The sequence below is a fragment of the Cupressus sempervirens genome, chromosome 4 (genome assembly GCF_028749045.1).
Source record: "Cupressus sempervirens isolate cs-2001-9-10 chromosome 4, ASM2874904v1, whole genome shotgun sequence".
NCBI classification, from domain to species: Eukaryota; Viridiplantae; Streptophyta; class Pinopsida; order Cupressales; family Cupressaceae; genus Cupressus; species Cupressus sempervirens.
In genome coordinates this window covers 368,791,744-368,817,528 of record NC_143121.1, presented here as the reverse complement: position 1 = coordinate 368,817,528, position 25,785 = coordinate 368,791,744, and positions in this window count along the sequence as shown.

Below are 25,785 nucleotides of genomic sequence, written 5' to 3'. Positions count from 1 at the left end.
CATTCCACGATTCCATAGGGGAAGTCTAAAAAGCAAATGGAATGCCCAAAAACTTTGCAGCCATTAAGGGCCTAACAAAAAGGATTGTTTATAACAAAAGCTCTTGTGACATTGAATAGTAGACCTAGAGGCAAGGGAAAAAGTATCTAAGCATTATAAGGTGTTGGCAACATTGTCTTCATCCTCTAGAAGGGTGAGAAATAAGTCATTAGAAAAATGACCATTCACAAGCTATGAAGTGGAATTTGGAAGATTTATGCCACACCCTAGCCCCCAAGAGATGGAATTGGTAAGAAGATAGCCAAACCCTTCAGCCGCCAACACATAAAGAGAAGGCACTAAAGGACAACCTTAATGAATAGATCTATAGAGCCCAAAAGCTTCAAATTTCTAGTCATTTATGGTAATACAATTAGAAACATCACAAAAGAGCATCCAAATTGATTGCAAAAAGAGTGGTCCAAATTCGAATGGTTGAAGCATGGCCAAAATGAAAGGCCATTCAATCTGATCATAAGCTTTGGTAAAATCAATCTGAAGAAATAAGGCCTATTGTTTGGACTATCGAGCCCACTTCATACCTTCCCAAACAATAATAATGATATTGTCCAAAATATATTTTGATTTAATAAAACCAATTTGTTCAAGACGAACAATCTGTGGGAGCAGATGCCAGATTTTAAGGGAGAGAGCCTTGGAAATAATCTTGTAAAAAATATTAAACAAAGTGATGGGCCTCTAATTTTAGATGTCCTCAAGATCATCATCTCTAGGTATGAATTTGATATTACTTTTGTTGTCAATCAGGATTGCACCTATAGCGAGATTCAAAATCTAGAGATCCTATTGAAACATGGAAACTCTCTCGAGTGGTGGGTTGTCCTATAATGAGAGATGAATCTCTGGAAGCTAGGTTGGTTCCTAAGTTGTGATTACCTAATCCTAAATTAAATGCAAGGGTAAGAAATGAATAACAAGTAATGGAAACTAATCCTAAATGAGGTGATACACCAATGGTTTTGAATGTAGCTTTGATCAAATTAGCATGAATTATGAAAAATAATTGATTCACAATACTCAGACAAACACGTAATCAAAAAAGTGTTTCTATGTGAGGATTAGGATCTTTTTCTTTGAAAGGGATACCTAGGTTTTACCAATTTTCTACAAAAAGACAATAATCACAAACATATACCTGTAATTACACATATCAAGATTCAAATCTGCAATAAGGAATGTAACTAGAATGAAGATGAACATAGTGTTAAAGTAAAAAATCCACAATATTGCACAAGAATCAATGAGAAGGAACCATTGAATCTCTATAACCAATGCTAAAAAAATATTTGCTACAAATGCCCTTACAATCAACTCAAAATCTGCAATGTGCAAAAAATCTGAATCTAAAAGAAGGTCCCTCCTAATGAGGTGAATGTACAATATATAGAAAAAAAAAACCGTAACTCAGATTCCAAGATCATGCCTAGAAAAATCATAAAAAATGATGAAAACTATGAAGAAGTCTTTGAAAATTGCTTTCAATCACCTACCTAGCTGATAGATAACTCGAAAACTACCTCTAGCTCCTCAAAATCATGCACAAAAACTCAAACTTGGATCCATTAAGTAACCCAAAAATATAGCATGTAAAACTGCTCCTAATTATGCAATATATGCATAAAATAGGCTCTCAATAAGAACTACATGCATAACTAATCTTAACTGCTCCATAAACTGCTAAAAATAACACTCTATAACCCCATCACTGCATGAGAAATAAGAACTATCCCTAGCATCCAAAAATAGCTCATTACTTAGGTGTTAACTAAATGCCCTTTCTTGGATTTCAAAATTAGCTTTCCTACTTCGGCTCCTTGCATTTAGACATTAAAACATTTAAAATTCTTATAATTTCCTTTAATTAATTAATAAAATCAATGGTCTTATAACTACGACCACTTGACATATTAATTTTACAATCAAAGTTCATTTTATTATATTAATTTAATATAAACGTGTTTATCATTATATTTTATCATTTTTTATAAACACATTAATACTAAATTAATATTATAAAAGAAATTATTTATTTTTAATTTTTTTATTTATATTAATATTAATATGTTTTAATAATTAACGTTATACTTGTTAATTTTAAAACATATTAGTATGAATATAAATAGAAGGAAATCATTTAATATAATTTTTATTAGTCAAATATTTATAAAATGATTTATATATAATATCATTCATTATATACATATACAACTAAATAAAAATAGAGTTAAAAAAAAAAACTAAACTCTACATGTCTTGGACTCGAAATTTCTTTTAAAAAATAGGAAAGGCAAAGCATGAAAAATGTCTAAAGGTAAACAGGCATTTGTTTTTGTCTTCACTTTGTTATTTTGTTGTTCATGCATGGGAAGAATGGAGAATGGGGTTTCAAAAAACCCTAGCCATATGAAGAGACTATGCTATGATTTTTTTGGACCTATCTTTGGACATTTTTTGTATGGTTGAATCTATTGTTTTATCCATGCGTGAGCTCCCTGCCTTTAGACACCATGCTTCCTTTGATGGGCGTGATTCATTCCTTTGAGATGCCATTCTTTTGGTTGGACAATTGTTGATATAGTCTAGGCACACTTCTAAGTGTGGGGTTTCATTTGATAAGCTGTGAGCTTGCCATTTCTTATGACCTTTGGCCGCGGATTTGATTTGGTTCTGGGTAGCATTGAGACACCATATTTTCTTATGAGTTTATGGGTTTATATATGCTATTGGCATTTGTTGAATCTTTGACTCCAGCAAATTTCTTGGTGAGTTTCTTCATGGCCATATGTCTGGTACTGATCTTCATGGTTATTTTGTTGGTTGTAAACCTACTGTCTTTGCATTTTGAGCATGAATTTTTTGCTGAATAGCCAAATTTGATAATATAAGGGTTTTATTTTGCATCTATCATGCAGTAGTTTATCAAAATCTGACATTCTTGTTGGCTAGAATACTGATGGCCATGATATTTAACATCCCCAGCCAAACCTGATATGGGTTTTACTTGGAAGTAATATCACTATTGTAGATGAATTTTATTTTCATGATGTATCTTTCATTTGTTGCTACCATGCCATTTACTTTAAGAAAATCTTGCCCTTTTAGCTTCTACGGTTGGATTTTTTGCCATATTATCCTTCTACATTTTTTAAAAAATTTGCATATAATTGTGCTTGCATAATTAGAATATGGACTTCTTTATCCTATTCATGGGTTTAGTTTGCTCCAATTTGAGGCTGAAATTAGCTTCAGAGGGTTGTGAATTCACCAATCATTGCTTGCACACCATGGATCATCCTCTAAATAGCTTCCAAATGTGAAGGTGCTTGTTGTAATGGTTATTAAAACTCTTTTTTCACTACTCCTTGCACCTTTGTGAAATCAACAGCAAGTGTCCCACTTGAATACATGAGTTTCTTTGATTATTTGCATGTAGAATATAGCATGTATAATATGGTATCCTTCTTTTGTAGCTGAAACATTCTTCCTTATCTACTAAATAAGATTATTTGGTGGTTCCAAATATTCCTATAAAACATGTATGAAAATCTACATGCTAGTTTAGAATATTCATGAAATCTTTATGTTATACACCATGCATTTAGTATCTTTTTTAACAAGATTGTATGCATTTATCCATTTATGTTGCAGTTGTGACTTTATTTTTCAAGATTGTTAGCGTGAACTCCATTTCACATTTGATTAATGCTTTTTGTTGTAAAAATATAATTCCATTTTCAGCATTCCCTATAATACATGTACGTCCCTTTAACAATCTCAAACTTCATACCTGTATCTGCACATGGAACAAACTCATTAGCATAAACATGTTTTATTTTTCTGATTTATCTCTTGCCTTCTTATCTTCTAATATAGTTATCTGAAGAAGCATGTTGTAAGAACAATAGAGTATAGATGATAGGAAAGTTATCCATTGCTCAGTTCATATGAACTGACCCATTTATTCTTTCATTTTTTGTAGGTTTACTCCCAGACAAAAATGTGGGCTCAACCCTTCAACATTCAATGCAACAAACCTTCCATTCAAGAAATGGATGCCTTTCTTGTTATCTTCTTTTTAGTACTTTTCTATTTATACAATGTGTTTAATTCAGATATTATGTTAGGAGCTAGGAATGTTTGTGATATCTGAATGCATTGTATCTAAGTACTATGTAAAACTTGAACACTTTGTATCTCCTCAACTTTTTTTGGATATTTCAATAAAAATGTACTATTTTGGTACTTGTATTTTGAATAAAGTGATCAATTTTCCTATTTATTGATTCCTGTACTTTACTTTCTACATTCTTTTCATTCTGCAATATGTATTCTTAGCCACTAAACACACTTAGTCAGCAACCTAAACACACTTAGTTCAGCATATAACATAACAATTTAGGAGGTATGTTAATTTTGTAACAACCTTTAATAATAATGTTTCCTAGGGAATGAGAATTTTATGCTTCTTTATACACCTGATGCAGATCAGGGCCAATATCATCCCATAATATTTTATAAAATTCACATGGGAAACCATCACAACTAGGGGTTGTATCATCAACCATGGAGATGATAGCTTCCTTAAGGTTAGCAAACATGACCTTTTTCTCACAAAAGGCATATTTCTTAGGAGCAAGCCTATTGGGAGTAGCAGCAACATAGGCTTGTAATGCCTAATCACACAATGCAGAGGGTCCTTAGGCAATGAAGACATTCTCATAGTGATACACAAAAGCCTGAAGGATGCTAGATAGGTTAGATAGAACCTAATGGTCCTCCCTAATGTGTTTGAGGCTACTGTTGAATGGAGAGCCTAAACAACATGGAAAAACTCTTTGGAAGCATGATCGCCAACCTCTAGCCAATGGGGATGGGCTTTGATCTAAGCTTCCCTAGTAGCATAGTTGTCAACAACATATTTATGATGTTAAAGAGTGGAAAGCTGAACCTAAATATTCATATCAAATGGATTCATGATGAGGGCTTCTAAGGTCATACGCAAATCTTTAGTAGTGGCTTCATAAGATCTTCTACAATATATGGCAAACTATCTATTATAAATGTGAAGAAATCTCATAGTATAGAGAATGGCATCATTCCACCATTGAATCCACCCAAGAGGGGTATGGGATCAAGGCTCCAAATTCCAAACCTAAAGAATATGGGCAATAGTTGGAGGATGGGACAACAAGGAGGTATTGAAATAAAATTGGGTTTTGCAAGGATGTAGTTGAGGTGTGTGCCAGGCGATAGAAAAGAGGATGGGGTAATGATCTAACAAGGTCACATCTAGTAGAGGAGTGATAGGTAGAGCATGCTCATGTGAAAAGGTAAAAAAGTGACTGACCTAAAAGTATAGCCTATCTAGTATCTTTAATACTTTGGCTAATCCATCTCAAAAGTTGTACCAATTATGCCAAACCCTACCAAACCAATGGTGGTTAGCATTGGGATCAAAAAGGCCCAACTTGTTTTTCATGTGAAACTAGGCTTCTCTTTTGCCAACTACCCATCAAAAGGAAGAAGCTCTTCCTTATTAGAAGCCAACTCAACATATTATAATCCCCACAAAAAACCCAAGTCACATGTGGCAAGTAGTCCACCAACCAACACCACAAGTATGAATGTTCAACAACATCATTGGAGGCATAAATGTTAATAATACCAAAAGAATGAATCAAAAAAGATAGCAAAATCCAAACAATCCTCTGCATGGCATTAGATCCATGTGAAATAAAAAATTAAAGTAAACAAGGAGAGAGGAGAGTAACAATGCCACCTTGTACAGTGTCATGCTAGGAAGAAAATAAGGCACTATTTTGCCAAATAACATGGCAGGATGAGGTAAGAAGAAACTCAACAACTTCAACTTCTTGAAGATAAAGAACATCAAGATGACCAAGCCAATGCCTGGTATTATGAATAGAATATTTTCTAGAGTTTTGTTAGCCCCCACACATTCCATGAGAGACAATTTATGGTAACACAATTTGCATGTCTTCTTCATCCCTAAGAGAGGAGAAGTTGTGCAAAAATGTGGAAGTATCAAACAAAGGGTCTCTAAGAGAGATGACGCACCATATCTTCTCCCCATTCTCATGTACCTCATCAAAGCCTTCTAGGTTGTGAGGATGATGAAGGGTCTATAATGAAATCATGGACACACTTGTGGTGCTCAAACCCATGAAGAGTGAGAGTCAAGGGTATGAATACCCATTATACCCTAAGCACAAGGGTTTGAAAGAGGCAGAGGAGGAAGAAAGGGGATTGAAGGCTTTGATAACACTAGGCTTTAACTAGGACAACCATTTTTTGAAGGCAAAGAGCATGCCTTAGCTATAATGGAGCCCTTGCCTTTTTCACAATAGTAGTCTATTCATCTTTTTTGCTAGTTGGAGTTAGTTTGGCTTCTAAGGCTGGTGGATGATTGTGTTCCAACTAAGGACAATCTCTAATCTTGTGTTCCATATACTAACATTGATAGTAGGCATTTGGGAGGTTTAGGTAAACCACCTTCTAAGTGAATGTGGTGCTACCTATCTATATTTCTACTAATTCTTTGAGGTCCCTAGAGAGGTTTACCTCAGCACAAACCTTATGTTGGGGCTGAGCATTAAAAAAACTTGTCTAGCTCAAGGAAAAAAACCTTGCTGATAATTTACACAATGGCTTGTGGAAAGGACCAAAAAGGGGTAGGAATCCCAAGGAACTCCACCCATATGGGCACCTTAAGATTACGATCATAATAAATAGAAAATTCATGTGACTAGCAATAAAAAAACCAAAAGAGAGGACCTAACAATCCAAGGGCCTCGTATAAATACCATCTCATCTTGGCTAAGATTTACACAACAACAAAAGGAAAAAGCCTTTGGCAAGGCTTTGAACACCTTCAAGGTAGACACCCTAGGGTGTCCAAACATTGGAAATCCATTCCTGTAACAGATTTTTAGGAGTGTGACCCACAAAATACCTAATAATGGTTTGTTGTTCTAGAAAAGTGCATGCACTATCAAATTCATTGATATTCAAAACAATATCAGGAGAGGAATTACCTCATGGAATAGCTTGGGTATGAACTTGCATGAGCATTTGTTTGGCAGATCCATTCTCCCCAACAACAATGGCTCTAATACCAACATCAACCACCAGGCTAGAGAAGGTTGAGGCCATTATAAACAAAAACAAGTCCCATAGTAAATGTGGTATGATAGGTGGCAAACTAGCAAGGATTCAAATGGAACGTAATATATATTTAATTATATTGTATATTATAGTATAGTATATTATATGTTATATTATAGTATATTGTATATTATATTATACTATATTATATATTATAGTATATCTTTGATTATGCATTATATATTTAGTATATTGTGTTTTTTAATATGCTATATATATTTTTTGATAACATATATTATTAGGGGTCATGGGACAACTTGACACATATGTCATTTGATCAAATGTGCAAAAAGGAGTCATAGGGTATTATATGACCCCTTTCAACCCATTCAATGATAACATATGTTCCTAATTGTCCTAGGACCTCTAGGAACCTATCTCATATATTCAAATGGGTTGAAAGGGGTCATAGGGTACCCTATGGCCCCTTTCAACCCATTTGATTATAACATTTGTTCATAGTGGTTCTAGGAACCCTAGGGACATATCTCATGTTTTTTATTAAGGAAAATAGGTTTTAATGGGGCCCTAAAACCCTACAATACTAAAACATTAGCATATATAAAGTTCTTAAAGTATTAACAACATAAAAGCCATAGGTTGAAATAGCCCCCCACAAAAAAAGATAAAACCAAATAAAAAACAAGGAAGCAGAGCAAAAAACTAGGAAAGGCCCAAAAGCCAGGAGATCAGCTCAAGCAATTTCTATGAGGATTTTTGTAGCTTGAGTCTCCAGCTTAGACATTCTTCTAGCCACCTCTTTTAGGTCTAAAAGATCTTTATCAAGTTCCTAAATGTCCTTTTTCTTTGTGTTGGATCTTGTTCCCTTCCTCGATCCATCCTTAAGAGACGTATCTTTGTCACTATTGGGAGATTGGTCATCCTCCTTACCTACCATTTTTTCTTTAAAAAAATTTATGGGCACCTTTATGTTATTATTTGATGTATTCATAATGTTATAGCTTTGCTTAGCAATTTTCTGTAGAGTTTCCTCCATGGTCTGATCTCTACTCTTCACTTCCTCCACTATGTTTTCCATATCTTTTACCTCCTCATTTTTCCTATTCTAAGTATTGGAATTATCATTCTCTAATCTACCCACTCTATATTTCAGCTCCTAGATTTTATGGTAAGTCCATTTAGTGGTTCGATAACTATCAATAACACTATTGTTGCATTGTTAAGCACATCCATCTGAGGGTTTTCATTGGTGTTGTCTCTCAAAATAATAAGGGTAGGGTTAATCAACTCCTCCATTTGTATTTTTCCCTCCTTATTCTCCTTAGCTAGAGCTTTAATCATCTCTCTCTTAAGCCCCATCCTCACACAAACATTATTGAAATTCCTCCAAACCACATTCGTATCTTTGCCTAAAATCATACATATGTATTGGTTAAACCCAAATTCCTCAAAATCTTGCTCCTTGTCTTCCCCATTCCCCTGCTTCTCATCTTCCTCATTGTTATCCTTCCCCTCCTCCTAGCTTTTCTCCTTGGATTAAATATCTCTCTCTCTTTTCAACCTCTTTAAAGGCTTTCCCATGTAATGTTCCTCTCTATTAGCAAGTATCTTAAAATAGTAATGTTTCTCTTTCCACCTATCCTCTCCTCGTATCCCTCCTCTCTGAGAATAGTATCTTCCTCCCCTTTAGCACTATCACCCTTTATTTACATGTCCTCCACCCTCTCATTGTAGTCTCTATTAGATGAAATCTCAATACCCTATTTAGGATCAATATTCTCCTTTTTCACCTTTTTCTCCACTTTGATTCTCTTTTTCCCCCTTTTTTGTTGTGGGGTGGCCTCCTCCTCTATATCTAAATGCATCTATTGGTTGTCCTCTGTATCAAAAGGGGTATAATCATCTCCCAACACATTTGACACCTCCTTACTATCCTTTCCCACCTTCTTATTCTTAATTTATTTCTCCAAAGTCCTAGCCTTAAAAAACTCATAGATTAATAGCAAAAGCCCCTCATGAAAGGTAGGATAACCTATGTGCTTCTCCCTATAGTCATTGATATTCTCATTAATATATGAGTGTAGGAAAAAAGGGATAGAAATATTTTCCCCATACTTGAAATGGTTAAGAAGTATGAAATGATGAGTGCAGAGGCAATTGAATCTCATATCGAGGGAAATGTACTTGATGAAAACCCTCAGCACAAACCTCTATAGCAATTTGATAGATCTTGACAGGTAGTAGGTGTTTTTCTTTACTAACACCTTTTTTTCCTCCACATCCTTAGTAAATTAGATCACTTCCTACCCCAAAATCCATCTATCTCAGTAGAATTTCTTCCCAATAATGCATATTATTATCACTGCTGAGATAACCTTCTCTATCACTATGAAATCCACCCCATCAATCTTAACAATCCTATCATTCTAGCTCTTAATCATGCTACATGTAACATAGGATTTCCACCCATGAATTTGTTCAATGAAAGTGGTGATGTCACCTTTTTTTCAAAATGTTCCACACCTTAGAGTGTTGATGCCACTTCTTTGCTTCATCCTCAAGTTCCCTCCTATGTCTTTCGCTCACCATGTTTTCATCCTCTTTGCAATTTTTTCTTCCAGTAGTGATACACTTTGAAGGCTGATTCCAATTAATATGAATTATTTTCACAAAACTCCTTTTCACCTTATGTACTTGATTCCCAAAATTGAGCCTCAAAGTGTGATGATAGAAATTAATAATATGTTTTGTGCTTTGGCTATAGTACTTATACATCATATTTTGACACATTTCCCATAACACAAACTTTCATAGTTAACCTTTAATGTTTCCTAATCTAACTGGGATCCTCTCCCTTTCTATCAACTCTATATTTCTGATAGAATATCATATCTATCAATCAACTTCCTCATTTCATCATTGTTGATTGCCCAATTGGCCAACTTGTCAACCACTTGATTATCTTATTTGTACTCATGAGCCACATAAATATTGTCAAAAGACTTAAGGATTTGAATGCAATCCTTAATGATATTCACTATCATCCATGTAGGCTCATTCTTCTCATTAAGATAGTCAATGATATTCTTGGAGTCTCCTTCTAACCATAGATTTTTGACTCCTATGTCCTAAGCAAGTTTGATTGTTTTATGTGGCATAGTCACCTCCACATAATGGTTATTTTTCATACCTAGAGGATCCAAAATAATTGAAATTCCTTTTCCTTGGGTATTTCTAAGGATTCCACCCAGCCTAGCCTTACCAAGGTTGCCTTTGACATCTACATCAAAATTAGCTTTACACCAACCCTTGGCTAGGAGAGTCCATCTAGAGTCCTCTCTCTTATTTCTATCAATTTCCTTTGTGTTGAAAAGAGGGTTATGACCTTTATTGGTAGTGTAGTTTTCTATCAAAGTGTTAAGGCTTTTGTGGAATACAACTTTAGCATTAGTTTTTTTCTCTCTAAAAATTATGTTATTTCACTCCTTCCACACTCCCTAATAAACATGAGGCAAAGTCCATTCCCACTAACCCTTATTCACATCCTCATTATCCCCAAGGTGTCATTGTTCAAAGATATCTATAGTGGTATTAGGAAAACATGAGGTCATTTGAAGAAAGATAGGAAATAAGACCATATATCCCTAGTGAAGTGGAAGTATATATTAGATATGATCCACACTTTTGATGTAGTTTTTACAAAGAATGCATTTATTAGGCATTTGATAGCCCCTCTTGGTGAGGTTTTCCACCATCAAGATGCAATTTTGGAGCATTATCCAAAATAAGTTGTTGATTTTGGGAATAAGGCCCGAATGCCAAGCTTTGGTTCAAACAGGAATTAATTCCTTTTTATGCATGGTTTCATAGCCCAAGAAAATTGTGTAGTTTCCATCCATTGTCTCCCCTCAAATAATGGCACCCTTATTATGGGATAAAGGGGTATTCCTAATCATGTCCATCTATAGCTTTAGCTCTTGGGATAACTCATTTATATTCACCCATTCATTATTCTCCTTGTAGTCACTCACTTTACAACCAAATCTCTCCATACATAAGTTTTCCTATCTATTAACAAGCTCAATGTTCCATAACGGCCCTTGTCTTAGCTAGTCACCATGCTAGAAATTAATATCTTCACCATTTCCCAAATTCCATTTAACTTTCTCAATGGCTATGCCCTTCATCCTCATTATTTCATTTTAGATATTGAATCCCCTTAGGTCAAGGTCCCTACTTATGAACTATTTGAAATTTATATTAGCTACATACTTGTCCTTTAGAATATCCCTTCATTGCCCTGTGGAGTTAAAAATCCTCCATGTCTATTTAGCTTGAAGAGCCCTATTGAACTATTTCAAGTTTCTAATCCCTAGCCCCCCCACTTTTTGGGTCTACAAATAGTCTCCCATGCCACTAGTAGATACTTCCAAGCCCATAAGAAATTTCTCTGAATGGAATCCAAAATATCAGCCACTTTTGTAGGAATAGAAAAAGGACTTAAAGCATAATTAGGTAAATTTTGTAGGGTATATTTAATTAGAAGCACTTTTCCTACCTAACTTAGGGTAATGTATTTCTAGCCTACCATCTTTCTATTGAATTTATCAATGAGATTGTTCCAAAAGAGGTCAGGAGGTTTGGTCCCCAAAGGAAGTCCCAAATATGTAGAAGGAAGAGAACCATTAGCACAACCCAAAATGCCTATTATTTTCCTATGTCTATCAACAAGGGTGTAAATAAAGGAAATTGAACTCTTGCTCTAGTTAATGAGTTGTTCAATGGCTTTGGAATAGGTTTTGAAAATGCTCTTCACATTTATAGCTCCTTTTATTGAAGCTTCTCCACCTAAAATGGTGTCATCCATGAATTTTTGATGAGAGAAATCAGGGGACTGGATGATGGTTTTAAACCAACAATTTCCCCTCTTCTCCTTTTGTCATGAGTAAGTCTTCCTAGGAATTCTACCAAAATGATAAAGAGGATCGATGAAAGAGGGTCACCTTTCCTAAGACTCCTATAATATTTAAATAAATTAGAGGGGGTCACATTAACCATCACCACAAAAGATGGGGTGGAGATCAGTTGATCTATAATCTTTCTAGTCTTATCATTGAAACTAAAAGCTTCTAGAACTTTATCAAGGAATATCTAGTCCACCCTGTCATAAGCCTTTGATAGATCCAATTTCAGAAGAAATCCTTCCTTTTTATCTACATCTAAGGAATGGATCACCTCATGCACTGCAATGATGGAATCAAGGATTTTTCTACCAAGGAAAAATCTTGATTGTTGAGGTGCAATAACCTTTAGCAGTAATTTAATAATTCTATTAGTCAAAACCTTTGAAAAGATCTTGTAAAAAGAGTTGTAAAGATTTATAGGCTTGAAATTTTCAAAAGAATCTACAACTGTGACTTTAGGAATCAAAACTAGAAAAGTAGCATTAATCTCCTTAAGTGAATTCCTAGCTGCAAAAAATTGCTAAATTGCTTTAACAAGGTCATCTTTAATAACTTCCCAATACATTTGGTAGAAAAAGTTGGGAAACCATCAAGGCTAGGAGCTTTTTTAGTTGGTAGAGTGGAAATAGACTCCTTGATTTCTTCAAGCCCAAGAATAGCCACCAAAAACTTATTATGGGTAGTAGTTATCACACTAGGGATGGTATTGAGAATTACCTTATAGTCCTCCTCTTCCAAGTTTAACTCTTTGGGTAGGATAGAAGAGAAAAACATAATAGTTTCCTCTGCAATCTCCTTATCTTCCCCAGTAGTGTCAGCCCCCTTCTTAATACCAATAATTCTACTTGTCACCCTATGCTCATAGTAGAAAGGTGAAAGAATCTAGATTTTTTATCCCCTTCCTTAACCATATCGATCTTGACCTCTTCCTCCAAAACATTGCCTCTTTCCCCATGATGTTGTGAAGGTCAACCAAAATAGTCTTTTCATCATTCAGCCTACTTTTATCATAACCCACATTTTGTATCTCCTCTTGTACCTCTGCAAGTTCCTCCAAAATCCTTTCTTTTGATTGAAATATGTTCCCAAAGTCCATTTTGTTCCACTTTTTGATCTCCATTTTAATTTTTATGAGTTTTTTAGCCACCTTATACATAGTTGTGTCATCCACATTTGTACTCCAATCCTCAATTTTTTCATAAAGACCAAGGTGTGCAAACCTCATCTTCTCATATCTAAAAGAAAAATCCTTTTTCCTATTAATAGTTTCTAAGGTGAGAGCAATAGGGGAGTGATCTGAGGCTAGTCTCACCATAGAAGAAAGTTTTCATTGATAATGGTTCATCCAATCCAAGGTAATAAGGGCTCTATCCATCCTAACCTAAATACAATATGTTCCAACTCTCTTGTTAGACCAAGTATATTTTCCACCTCCTAACTCAATGTCTAGAAGGGCCAAGTCACTGATTAGATTTACCAAATGTTGTCTACTTTCTAGATCCAGAGGGAGTTTTCCTAATTTATCCATGGCCAAAAGAGGGATATTGAAATCTCCCATAATACTACCCTTGGGATCTCCTAACCTGGCAATTAGATTAAAAATTTTATTCCAATAAAGTCTTCTACCGTTCTTAGTGTTTAGGGCATAGATATTCATGATAAACCAGCTTTCCTAATCCTTGAGATTTTTGAATTGAATAAGCAAAATGTTACCTTCATCATAAATGATATTCACTTCTAAGTTGTCCTTCCAAATCACAAGCAAAGCACCCTTAGAATTATTAGCCGCAGTCTTCATCCTTTAATTGAAAATAATCCTTTCAACTTTCTCCCTTTTCATTTATGTTTCCTGAATCAAAAATATCTTTGGCCTATAATCCCTTATCATATTCCTAACAATTTCATTTTTGTGGATTCTGTTGATTCCATGAATGTTCCAAGATATGACTTTCATAATTTATTTTAGGAACATGTTTCCTGGATGGTTTTTGGGTTCCATCCACTATATTTCTCCTCGTTTCTTCCTTTCTGATCTGAATCATGTTCTTCTTGCCTAGAGTACTAGATTTATTTCATGTGTTAGCTTTAACTCTACTCCTTGTAGCAGTAGAAGAGGTTGGTGATGGGTCCTTGCTATTTTTCTTTTTCTTTCCCTTACCTATTATCTAAGGTCTTGAATTGTCATCTTTACAGCTATCAAACAAAACCTCCATTCTTAAAATTTTTCTAGGAGTAGAAGTGGAAACCATCTCTAAGAATCTGTTAATTTTCCATGGAGACACCCAAGTGCTTCTACTTAATTTTTTTTCCTAATATTGATAAGGGCCTTACACCTTCAAAGTTCCCCCATACTCTTGGGTGTCTAGAATGAAGGAGTTCTCATTGATTTCCTCTACTATGATCTCACCTTCCTCAAGATCATTCCTACCTCCTTTCTCTTCCTCCCCAACCTCAAGAGTTGTCCTCATATGGTTCAAATGGGCAAAAAGAGTTCATAGGGTAACTTATGACCCTTTTCAAGCCATTCAATGAAAACATATATTCTTGGGGGTCCTAGGACCCTTATAGACATATATAATATGATTATATTAGTCAAAAGAGGTCATGGGTTACCCTGACCCATTCAATGACAGCATATGTTCCTAGAGGTCCAACAACCCATAGGGACATAGCTCATATGTTTAAATGGGTTGAAAGATATCATAAATTACCCTATGACACCTTTCAACCCATTTGATGACAACATATGTTCTTAGAGGTCCAAAGACCCCTAGGAACATATCTCATATGTACAAATGGGTTGAAAGGGGTCATAGGATAACCTATGACCTCTTTTGACCAATTCAATGACAATATATATGGACATTTCTCATATTTACAAATGGGTCAAAAGGGGTCATAGGAGAACATATGACCTCTTTTGACCCATTCGATGAAAACACATGTTCCTAGAGGTCCTAGGACCCCTAGGGACATATCTCATATCTTTGAATGGGAAGGAAGGGGTCATAGGAATCCCTATGACCCCTTTCAACCCATTCAATAACAACATATGTTCTTAATGCTCTCCTATGTTTGAATGGGTTGAAAGGGGCCATAGGGTACCCCATGACCCCTTTTATCCCATTTATTAACAACATATGGTCCATAGTGTCCTAGTACCCATAGGGACATATATTATTATGGAGTGGTTCAAAAGAGGTCATAAGATACCCTATGATTCATTTTGACCCATTCAAACAAATGAAATATGTCCCTAGAGATCCTAGGACCCCTAGGGATGTATATTGTCATGGAATGGGTTGAAAGGGGTCATAGAATACCCTATGACCCCTTTTCACCCATTTGAACAAATGAGATATGTCCTAGGGGTCTTACAACCCCTAGGGACATATGTTATCATCAAATAGGTTGAAAGGTGTTGTAGGATACTCTATATCACTTTTCAACCCATTCAAATAAATGAGATATGTCCTTAGGGCCCTTAGAACCCCTAGGGACATATGTTTCTATTGACTGGGTTAAAAGGTGTCATACAATCCCCTATGACCCCTTTAAACCAATTCAAATGAATGTGATATGTCCTTAGGGGTCCCAGGACCCCTAGGAACATATGTGGTCATGGAATGGGTCAAAAGGGTAGGATACCCTATTACCCATTTTATCCCATCCAAATGAATTAGATGTATCCTTAAGTGTTAAGTGTTATCATGGAACTAGTTGAAAGGGGTCATAGGATACCCTATGGTCCCTTTCAATCCATTTTAATAAATGAGATATGTCTATAGGGGTCCTCAAACCCCTAAGGATGTATGTTATGATAGAATGGGTTAAAAGGGATCATAAGGTATCCTATGAACCCTTTCAGCCCATTTGAAAAAATGAGATATGTCCCTAGGTTTCCTAGGACCCCTAGGAATATATGTTGTCATGAAATGGATCAAAATGAGTCATAGGGTATCCTATGACCCCTTTCAACCCATTTGAACAAATGAGATATATCCTTAGGGTTCCTATGACCCCTAAGAATATATGTTGTTATGGAATGGGTCAAAAGGGTTTGTGGGATATCCTATGACCCCTTTCAACCCATTCAAAAAAAATAGATATGTCCCTAGGGGTCGTAGGAGCCCTAGGAATATATGTTGTCATAGAATTGGTTGAAAGAGATCATAGGGTACCCTATAACCCCTTTCAACCCATTCAAACAAATGAAATATGTCAATAGGGGACCTAAGACCCCTAAGGATATATTTTATCATCAAATGGGTTGAAAGGGATTATAAGATACCCTATAACCCATTTCAACCCTTTCAAACAAATGAGATTCATTCCTAAGGCTCCTAGGACCCCAAAAATATATGTTTTCATCCAATATATTGAAAGTGGTCATAAGATACCCTATGACCACTTTTAACCAATTTAAATGAATGAAATATTTCCATAGGGGTCATAGGACCCCTAGGGATGTATGTTATCATGGAATGGGTCAAAAGGGGTCATAGGATACCCTATGACCCCTTTTGACCCATTCAAATGAATTATTTATGTCCTTAGGGGTCTTAGTACCCCTAGGGGTGTATGTTATCATGGAATGGGTCAAAAGGGGTGATAGGATACTTTGTAACCCCTTTCAATCCATTAAAACAAAGACATATGTCCATAGGGCCCTTAGGGATGTGTGTTGTCATAGAATGGGTTGAAAGGGGTCATAGGATATCCTATGACCTCTTTTAACCCATTTGAACAAATGAGATATGTTACTAGAGGTATTAGGAGCCTTAGGGACCTATATTGTCATGGAATAGGTCAAAATGGGACACATGGTACTCTATGACCCCTTTCAACTCATTTGAACAAATGAGATATTTTCCTAGGGGTTCTAAAACCCCTAGGGATATTTGTTTTCATATAATGGGTCAAAAGGGGTCATGGGATGACCCCTTTCAACCTATTCAAACAAATGAGACATTTCCCTAGGGGTCCTAGGATCCTTAGGGATGTATGTTGTCACCAAATGGGTCAAAATGAGTCATAGGGCACCCTATGACCCCTTCAATCCCATTTGAACAACTAAGACATGTCTTTAGGGGTCCTAGGACCCATAGGGACATATGGTGTCATAGAATGGGTCAAAAGGGGTCAGAGGATATCCTATGATCCATTTTGACCCATTCAAATGGGTTAAAAGGGGTCATAGGATACCCTATGGCCCATTTCAACCCATTCAAGCAAATGAGATATGTCCCTAGGGCTCCTCAAACCCCTAGGGACATGTTTTGTCATGAAATTGGTTGAAAGGGTTCATAGAATACCCTATGACTCTTTTTAACGCATTCAAACAAATGAGATATATCCCTAGTGCTCCTAAGACTCCTAGGAACGTATGTTGTCTTGAATGGGTTGATATATAATTATTATAATATATACTATATAATTACTATAATATATACTATATAATTTAATATACACTATATTATATATATATATAGTATATTAAATTTATACTATGTAATTCCTATATATATTATATACAATAATATATAACATAATATATCCTATATAATATATAATATAATATAATATTATCCTATATAATATATTGTGTAAACTAATTATATTAATTATATGCAATAATGTGTAATTAAAAAGATAAATTTGTTGGTTTGTCTCATTCTTTAATGACCAAAAAGGCATAAAGTTGACCAAATGAATTCAAATCACATGGATCAAGGAGGAGATAATATCACCCTCTTACTAATTTTGAATCTAAACCCTTCAATTTCCATGGGATTCTCTTCACTAAGTATGGGCAGCAAAGGATTGGGTACCTAATATATCAGATACCTGATATAATGGGTATCTGATATAGCAAGCATCAAATTTATCAGGTATCCTATTTTCTTAGGTAATATTTTTTTAATTTGGTATTAGAAATGAGAAGAAAAAGTTGACACTATTTCTAAAATGCTTTTGGGCATTTTTAGACTTGTTTTTTTCACATCTCCTCTTTTTGGCCCACCATGATCCTACACATACCCAGGTGTAAACTCACCCATAAAACCATGATCAATGACACCACAATTTTGAGGTTCAAGATACACTCCATTATCCATGGAAAAATACATGATGTTACACTTTGATGAATTTGAATAATACATCTGATCATATTTATACATCTAACCCAAATTGACAAAATCTAATAATTTTTAGTTCACTACCAATAGAAATACATTCTCAAATGCATTTGTACCCTTATGAAATAATAATTTCTTCAATGAAAGCTACCACACTATCATGACCTCCAATGGATTCCCTAATTTAGAAATTATAGTTCTTTCCACTCCCTCTTCTCCCAAATGAATGGAATAATTCTTAGTTCTCAAAAATAAATCTTTTCATGATAACATTTGCAATAAATTCTATATATGAATCCAAACGTATAAATAATAACACTAGTAGTGCATGACAATAGGTATGTTCATTATTTCTTACTACACAAGGAATTAAATCAAAGTCTCCACCACTATAGAAAAATAGGAGAGTAAAAAATATAAACACTCTTAGCCTTTAATTTCACTATGACACTAAATGAAATCATGATAGCTATATCTTTATCATCCTTAACAACAAAGACCTTTGAAAAACCATATCCAAAATTAACAAGTTTAAAATTTGATCCCTTTAATATATCAACCCTACCTTATAAGATGTATCCTCCTTGAGCCTCCTTTGCAACCCATCCTATAAGTAGAACCTTTGACCTACAGTGTAGCCTTATGTCCTCACACATGCTCTCCATGTGGGAACTTCCTTCATCATTATCAAAAAATTATGTGTGAACTCAAAAGCATTGTAAGGGGCTCTAGTAGTAGACAACCAAATATCACCACCATCCTTAAGGGAATTCATGCCTTGCACAATGGCTGTGAGAATTCATTTCACCTTATCTTAAGCCAAAATAGAAAATGTGCACTCCACAAGGGTGCTAATTTTCTTAGAAGATGGACTATCCAGGTTCTGTATTTTTTATTCATTATCTTAAATATGATATAGTGATGATGGAGTTGGGAAACCTTCATTGTCAATATTTTTGAAAGTTTCACCAATCTTCTTTCAAATTTAAGCTAGTTGAGTGATTAATGCTTAGTTTTTTTCAACTTGTTCTTGGTTATATCCTTTGTGAGATTACTATCACCCTTTCCTTTTGAAGAAAAAATTAAATCATTTTGAGTATAAAACTCGTGATATTTTTCTTATATATCAAAAAAAATTGGACTAACATAACCAAGTGCTCCATGATATTTGTTTCCACTTCTATTTGTTAGACCTTCATATCCCATCATGTAAAAATATAGATCTCAAGACATGTGATCAAAAACTCCTTCAAGAATCCACACCATATTTTCCAAGGAGATCATGCTATGTTGAGTGTTTCCCATGTAATCTTTAAACATTTCCATCAACATGACCTTTTGTAGTTCCATTTGTATTAATTGTCATTGGATAATGACACAATTTCCTTTTCCACTTATGATTTGAGAATATCCATGAGTTTCATCTTTCAAAAAATTGGTTCTTGTACCACTAGTGTCCTCTGGATTAAGAAAATTCCAATCATCCAATTACATGGTTCTTGTTTATGAATCTTTGTTTCTTGGAGATCTTCTTTCCGTCCACTCATCTTATGAGAAGTCATTTGAATTATCAAGCCCATTATAAGTATTCCCTTTTTTTTTTAATGCCAATTAGCTCTAGTTTTCACCTTCTCAGCTTGCAACCAATGCCTGAATCCATCCATGTTTAGATTAAGAAGATAGTGGGCATCCTAAAGGAACAATTACTTAAACTTGTCATTCAACAGGTCTCATTTTTTATATTTTTGGAAAAGTTAGGGTTTAATTATCTATTATTCAATAAAAGAGATTTTTCTTCAAGAAATGTTCTATATTTTTAGATATGTTACCATTTTGTATAATGGAAAGAGAGTCTAAACCAATCTTTTGACCTTCCAATGAATTTTGTATAGTGAATTTGTTTTATTTGTAATAATATTTTGATGTAGATGGTTTGAGTTTTCTTGTTCCTTTGAGATATTACTTCCTTAGGTCAACTTAATTTCTTTTGGCACAATATGGGTCATATATGAAGTAGTAATGGCACACTCAATGTGCTTGTGTTATAACCATGAACATCTACATTATGTAGTCAAGATATGATATCAATCAGACACCAAGGCCAAACCATAATAAGAATAATATAAGGATAATGTATAAAGAAACTCAACCAAACACTTTGATGGGAGTAAAAATTCATTCATGAACTCAAAGAAAATCATGTTGGTCATTTGACATTATGCCAAGAGCACATATTTCCATAGAATCCTTCATATGCCTTGTTAGAACATGAGGAAGACACTCAAAATCAAAATAACCATGGTGAAATTCAACAAAATCAATTCAAAAAAAATATGCATATTGTAGTATAAACCAATTGAAATGTATTATATTCATTCTATATTTCTAATGGGAAATTAAACTTGCAATACTATAAATAATTCCTACTTTTCCATGTCCAACAATTTTTAGATAAAATATGGGTAGCATGCAAAATGAGGAAAACATAAAGACACCCAAAATTAAGCCATCACAAAGATTGACAAAATTAAAATGTGTTTCTTATTTTACACCCAAACTTCCAAGAATCCAATAAAATCTAAAATTCGAGCACAAATGAAAAATTTGGTAGCATAATGGGGTAAAGACTCAAAACCCAAAAATGTAGAAATACAAAAATACACATGCACGTACAACTAGGCAATGAAATTAAATGAAATGTTAGGGTAATGTTAATTCTCAACCACAAATCTATGACATCTTACTTTTGTCAAAACAATAAACTTTAAAAAAAGATCTAGAAAGAAACTAGAAGGTGAAGGATAAAATGAAATCCCCACTGAACAGTCTAGAAAAATTTGGTGAAATTAAGAAATCTTAGCACAATCCAACAAGTCGCTCCTCACAAAGATTTGATGCATGAATCTCACAAAATGGGAAAAAGATTATTTTTCTCCAAGCAGGTTTGGAGCAAAAATCATAATTTTTCCAAAGCGCAAAATGAGGAGTGTAAAAGCTCATGTTTGACATTATAAGCACTTTTCCCAAAAGTGACTTACAAAATGGATTATATAAATAATTAAATAATTAAATAATTAAATTGGCCCTTTTGCAAAATAAAACAAAAAATCCCAAATAATTGATATCCAATAATAGAAAATTAACTAGCATATAAAATTAAATACTAAAAATCTCCAAAGCACATTAAAATCAACATTTTTCAAAACCTTCTACAATAATTATAGACACACTCATGGGTCTAGCGCAATATGAAATACCAATCCAAATTTACCAACACATACTAGAAGGAATAATATAATAAATAGATATGTTGTATATACTAGGATGATATTGGCTAAGTATTTAAGGTCAAAGTTACTATCTCATGAACCATTGCCAAGGATATAAACACACTCAAATCATGCACCTCATTCAAAATATGTCTAGTACTTGTTCATGAAAACAATAAAACATGAAGTAAATATTCTCAATATATAAATAGTTGAAGTGCATATAATACATTATAAACAACAATAAAGGAGAGTGATACATTGTGTAGATCTCACAAATGAGTGACTATGACTCCATCTCACTTTGTACCCACACATAGGAGAAAAAATCATAGAAATTGTGTGGTATAGTAGTTCACATCATCTTGTCATATTGATATTACATATTAATTAAAATCATTTGAACAAATGATCTCAACATGTTTCAATGAAAGAAAATAAGTGATATATCCACAACATAAAGAACAATGAATTAAGAAGTCCAATGACATCATCATGATAATTATATATCAATAATCTCGAATAAAAAATAAGCTAGACATCTTCATAAAGAATCACATGTCACACCACTAGTGTCATCATGCAAATATGATCAAACTGAAATAGAAACATAACATATTCATCTACCACAACCAAGATATTGGCAACTAGTAACTAACATCAATACATTTGATCATGCATATGATCACATTTAACAATTAAGAGTATATTTCATATCAAAATGGTAAATGGAAACAAAATGCAAATAAAAAGGCATTGCAAGTTGTATTATTTTCTAGATATAGACATAGTTATTTTGTTTTGATATTTTTGACTACATGACAACAACTTATTATTTCAACTTGATATATGCATGTGATATGATACATATTTTGATTCTTTTCCTTACTTATGATGATGACCAATGAGGAATTTTATGTGGGTTTATATAATGGATTAAGTATTAGTTTTCTCAACTATCATTATTATTCAATACAAAGAAAAGATGATGTATTGTATATTGTGATGCATATGAAATAAACTATGGTGTATACCTTATTTCTATAGTTTATGGACATTAACTTACTAATGTGGTCTCGAGTGTTTGGGTAATTGATATGATGAAGATGAGAGTGTGACCTAAGAAGAGGTGGATAGCTCCTTAGTAGTGATAGTTCAAAAGATTTGACAAGTTGTACACCACATAGATTTCTATTAATTTTATATTAATGTGTATTATTGTTTACCCTACCTTAAAATGATCTATGTGTATGAATGTGAATTCTCTTGGTTAAATAAAGGAAAATAAAAATAAAAACAAAAAGTTAGACTCCTAGAAAAGTCAATGTAATTTAATTTATTGTATATTATTAGTAAATATAAAATTCATTTCACTAATAAAATAATAGAAATTTTCTATTTTGAATAAGTACGAACAAGCAAGTTTCAAAATGAATCCAAATTCAATCGATGTCAAACAAATCCAAGATCAAGCCCTCCAGGCAGGTAACAAAATGAACTTAGCTCCAGCTGTCATGAAATGATAACAAAGAGTATTCAAAGCAAAACCAAAAGATTGGATCTCATCGCAAAGAGCCAGTCTTTGATATTAGTTAAGGGTTTCCTTCATAACCAAATCTTCTCTCATGGCCTGATTCACCTTAGGATAAGACTTGACTCAAGAACCTCATGTTGATCTACCTCATATTGAGATGCAAGATCCCCCTAGATCCCCCCTTATTACAGCAAAGAAACAAAAAATATGGAGAAAGAAGCAAGGGGTGGCCAAATCCAACTCAAATGACACACATGTAGGTGTTAGGCCGATGATCATACTTCCTAGTCATATGCTTCAAAACTCCATTGGGCTACTCTGAAAAACCACTTTAATTGGTAAATTTTCATCCAATTCTCTCTCATTTTTTACTATTAAAGATTGGGCTCTTGCATCTTGGCCAGAATTAAGGGATATCTTCTATATTGATTCTAAATCAAAATTTTTTATAGCCATCTTTCAATCAAAAGCTACTAGAGATTTGGTACATAAACAGAAAGGTTGGTTTTGCTCTAGTTTTAGTTTATACACTTTGATTTGGATTCCAAATTTCAAACCACAATCTCTTCAAATCCCTTTTATACCACATTGGATATCCTTTCCCTCTTTACCTCTAGAGTATAAGGATCCTTAGATCATTGAAATTCTTGCAAACAAATTGGGTATTTTCCTTTCACATGATCTTATTCCATATGATTGACCACATTTGGATCCTAGAGTTTGTCTGCTACTAGAAATGAGGAAACCTCTTCCATCTCAATTGGTCATTAATTCTTAATGGGGTTCATGGGACCAATCAATCATAATTTAGAATGAGCAAATGGTTCAAAAGTTTCAAGATAAATAGGGTCACTTTAATACTCAATGTCAAGATTCACCCAATGAGGTCTAGGATATATGTCTAGATTATAGCACTAATCCTAACTTATGTGCCCACAATGCCCATTCATATCCAAATCATGATATAACCCCTATGACCTTTTTTCAGTGTGGGTACACTTCACTAGTAATCAGTGCTTGGATCTTTCTGCCGCATCCAAATTATCTTCAATCTTATAGTTGGTCTTACCATACATTCAAGTCTTGTTAGTTGAACTAAAAAATTTCCATGATAGCCATCCATCTTTAGCTATGCCATTATTCTACTTCAAAGATAAGGATCCTATCAAAAATCACTTTTCTGATTGGAAAACTCTTCAAATTATAGACCAAATTGCTTCCACAATTGCTAATAATATAGTATTTCGTGTTGCATCGGAAGAAGGATTTAATGTTGCTAATTAGGAAAATAGTGATCTTGATGCATTACTCAAAGAATTTCAATATTGGAATATTTAGATAAATTAGAAAAAAGTATCTTTTTGCATGGCCATTGATGACTTTGAAACTCTAAAACAAGTGGATAAATTGGATTCGATGTTGGAGGCATGCTTTGATTTGGACCCACTAGGTCTTGAGAAGAGTATTTTTCAACATGTGGCAGATAACTCAAGTTTTCATCTTGATGTGATAAAATCAAAGGAACCTGAGATTGATAAGGACCAAATTGAGCCTAACTCTCAAAACATCCCAAGCATTATGGTGGACTCCAACTTTCCACAAGTGGGTGATTAGCTGGAGGTTCAACCTTAAGAGGACAATTTGAAAGAGTCTGAGGTCTCTAAAGTTCAACCTGGATCTAGGCTCCAAGCCAATTTGTTAGATTTTGATATTCAACACACTTTCTCCATTGTTCAATCTCCCTCTCTCTACCCTTAGACCGCTAAGACACCCAAATCTAGAGGACGTCCAAAGGGCTCTAAAACCAGGATTGAGATTGCTTCAAGTATCCAGACCACACTAGATGACAACTTTGTTGTTAACAAGAGAATGATGAGGAGAATAGCCTATTCTCCTTGTCAACAATGAGAATTGTATCATGGAATGTCAGAGGCATAAATATCTCTAACAAGAAAGGCAAGGTTAAAAAGTTTTTAGAATCCTCAAAAGTTGACATTGTGTTGTGTTGCTACAAGAGACAAAATTATCACAAGAAATATTTTAGAAGTCCTTGGCCAAATAGCCAAGGTGGTCCTCAGTGCATTCTCCTAGTATGGGTGCTTCTGGGGATCTTGTCATTCTTTGGAACCCATTAACAATTCAAGGTCATCTTATTCAACAATAAGTTAATTGGCAAATGTTGCAAGTGCTTGACTTTCATGTCCCTTTTACTCTGTTCAATGTGTATGGACCTACCTCCACTCAAGATAAGTTGAAAACATGGGATCAAATAGCAATGTTGATTCAATCTCAAAACTCTCATCAAGTCATCCTTGGGGGTGATTTTAATGTGATCTTGAATCAAAATGAGAAAGTTGGTGGTATTTTCCCACCCATTAAAACCATTCAGGACTTCACTCAATTAGTTAAGAATAATGATTCAATGGATATTCGACCATCTAATGGCAAGTTTACATGGACAAATAGGATATCTAGCTTTGCTCAAATTATAGTTAGATTGGACAGATTTTAGCTATCTCATGATTGGAAATTAGGTAATTTTTGTTTCCAATCAGAGATTTTGTCTACTCTAGATTCTGATCACTTTCCAATCTTTATAGACATTGATCAAGCTACACCTATCAACCAAAACCAACATAAGTCATCATTTAAATTTGAAAGTATTTTCTTGAATC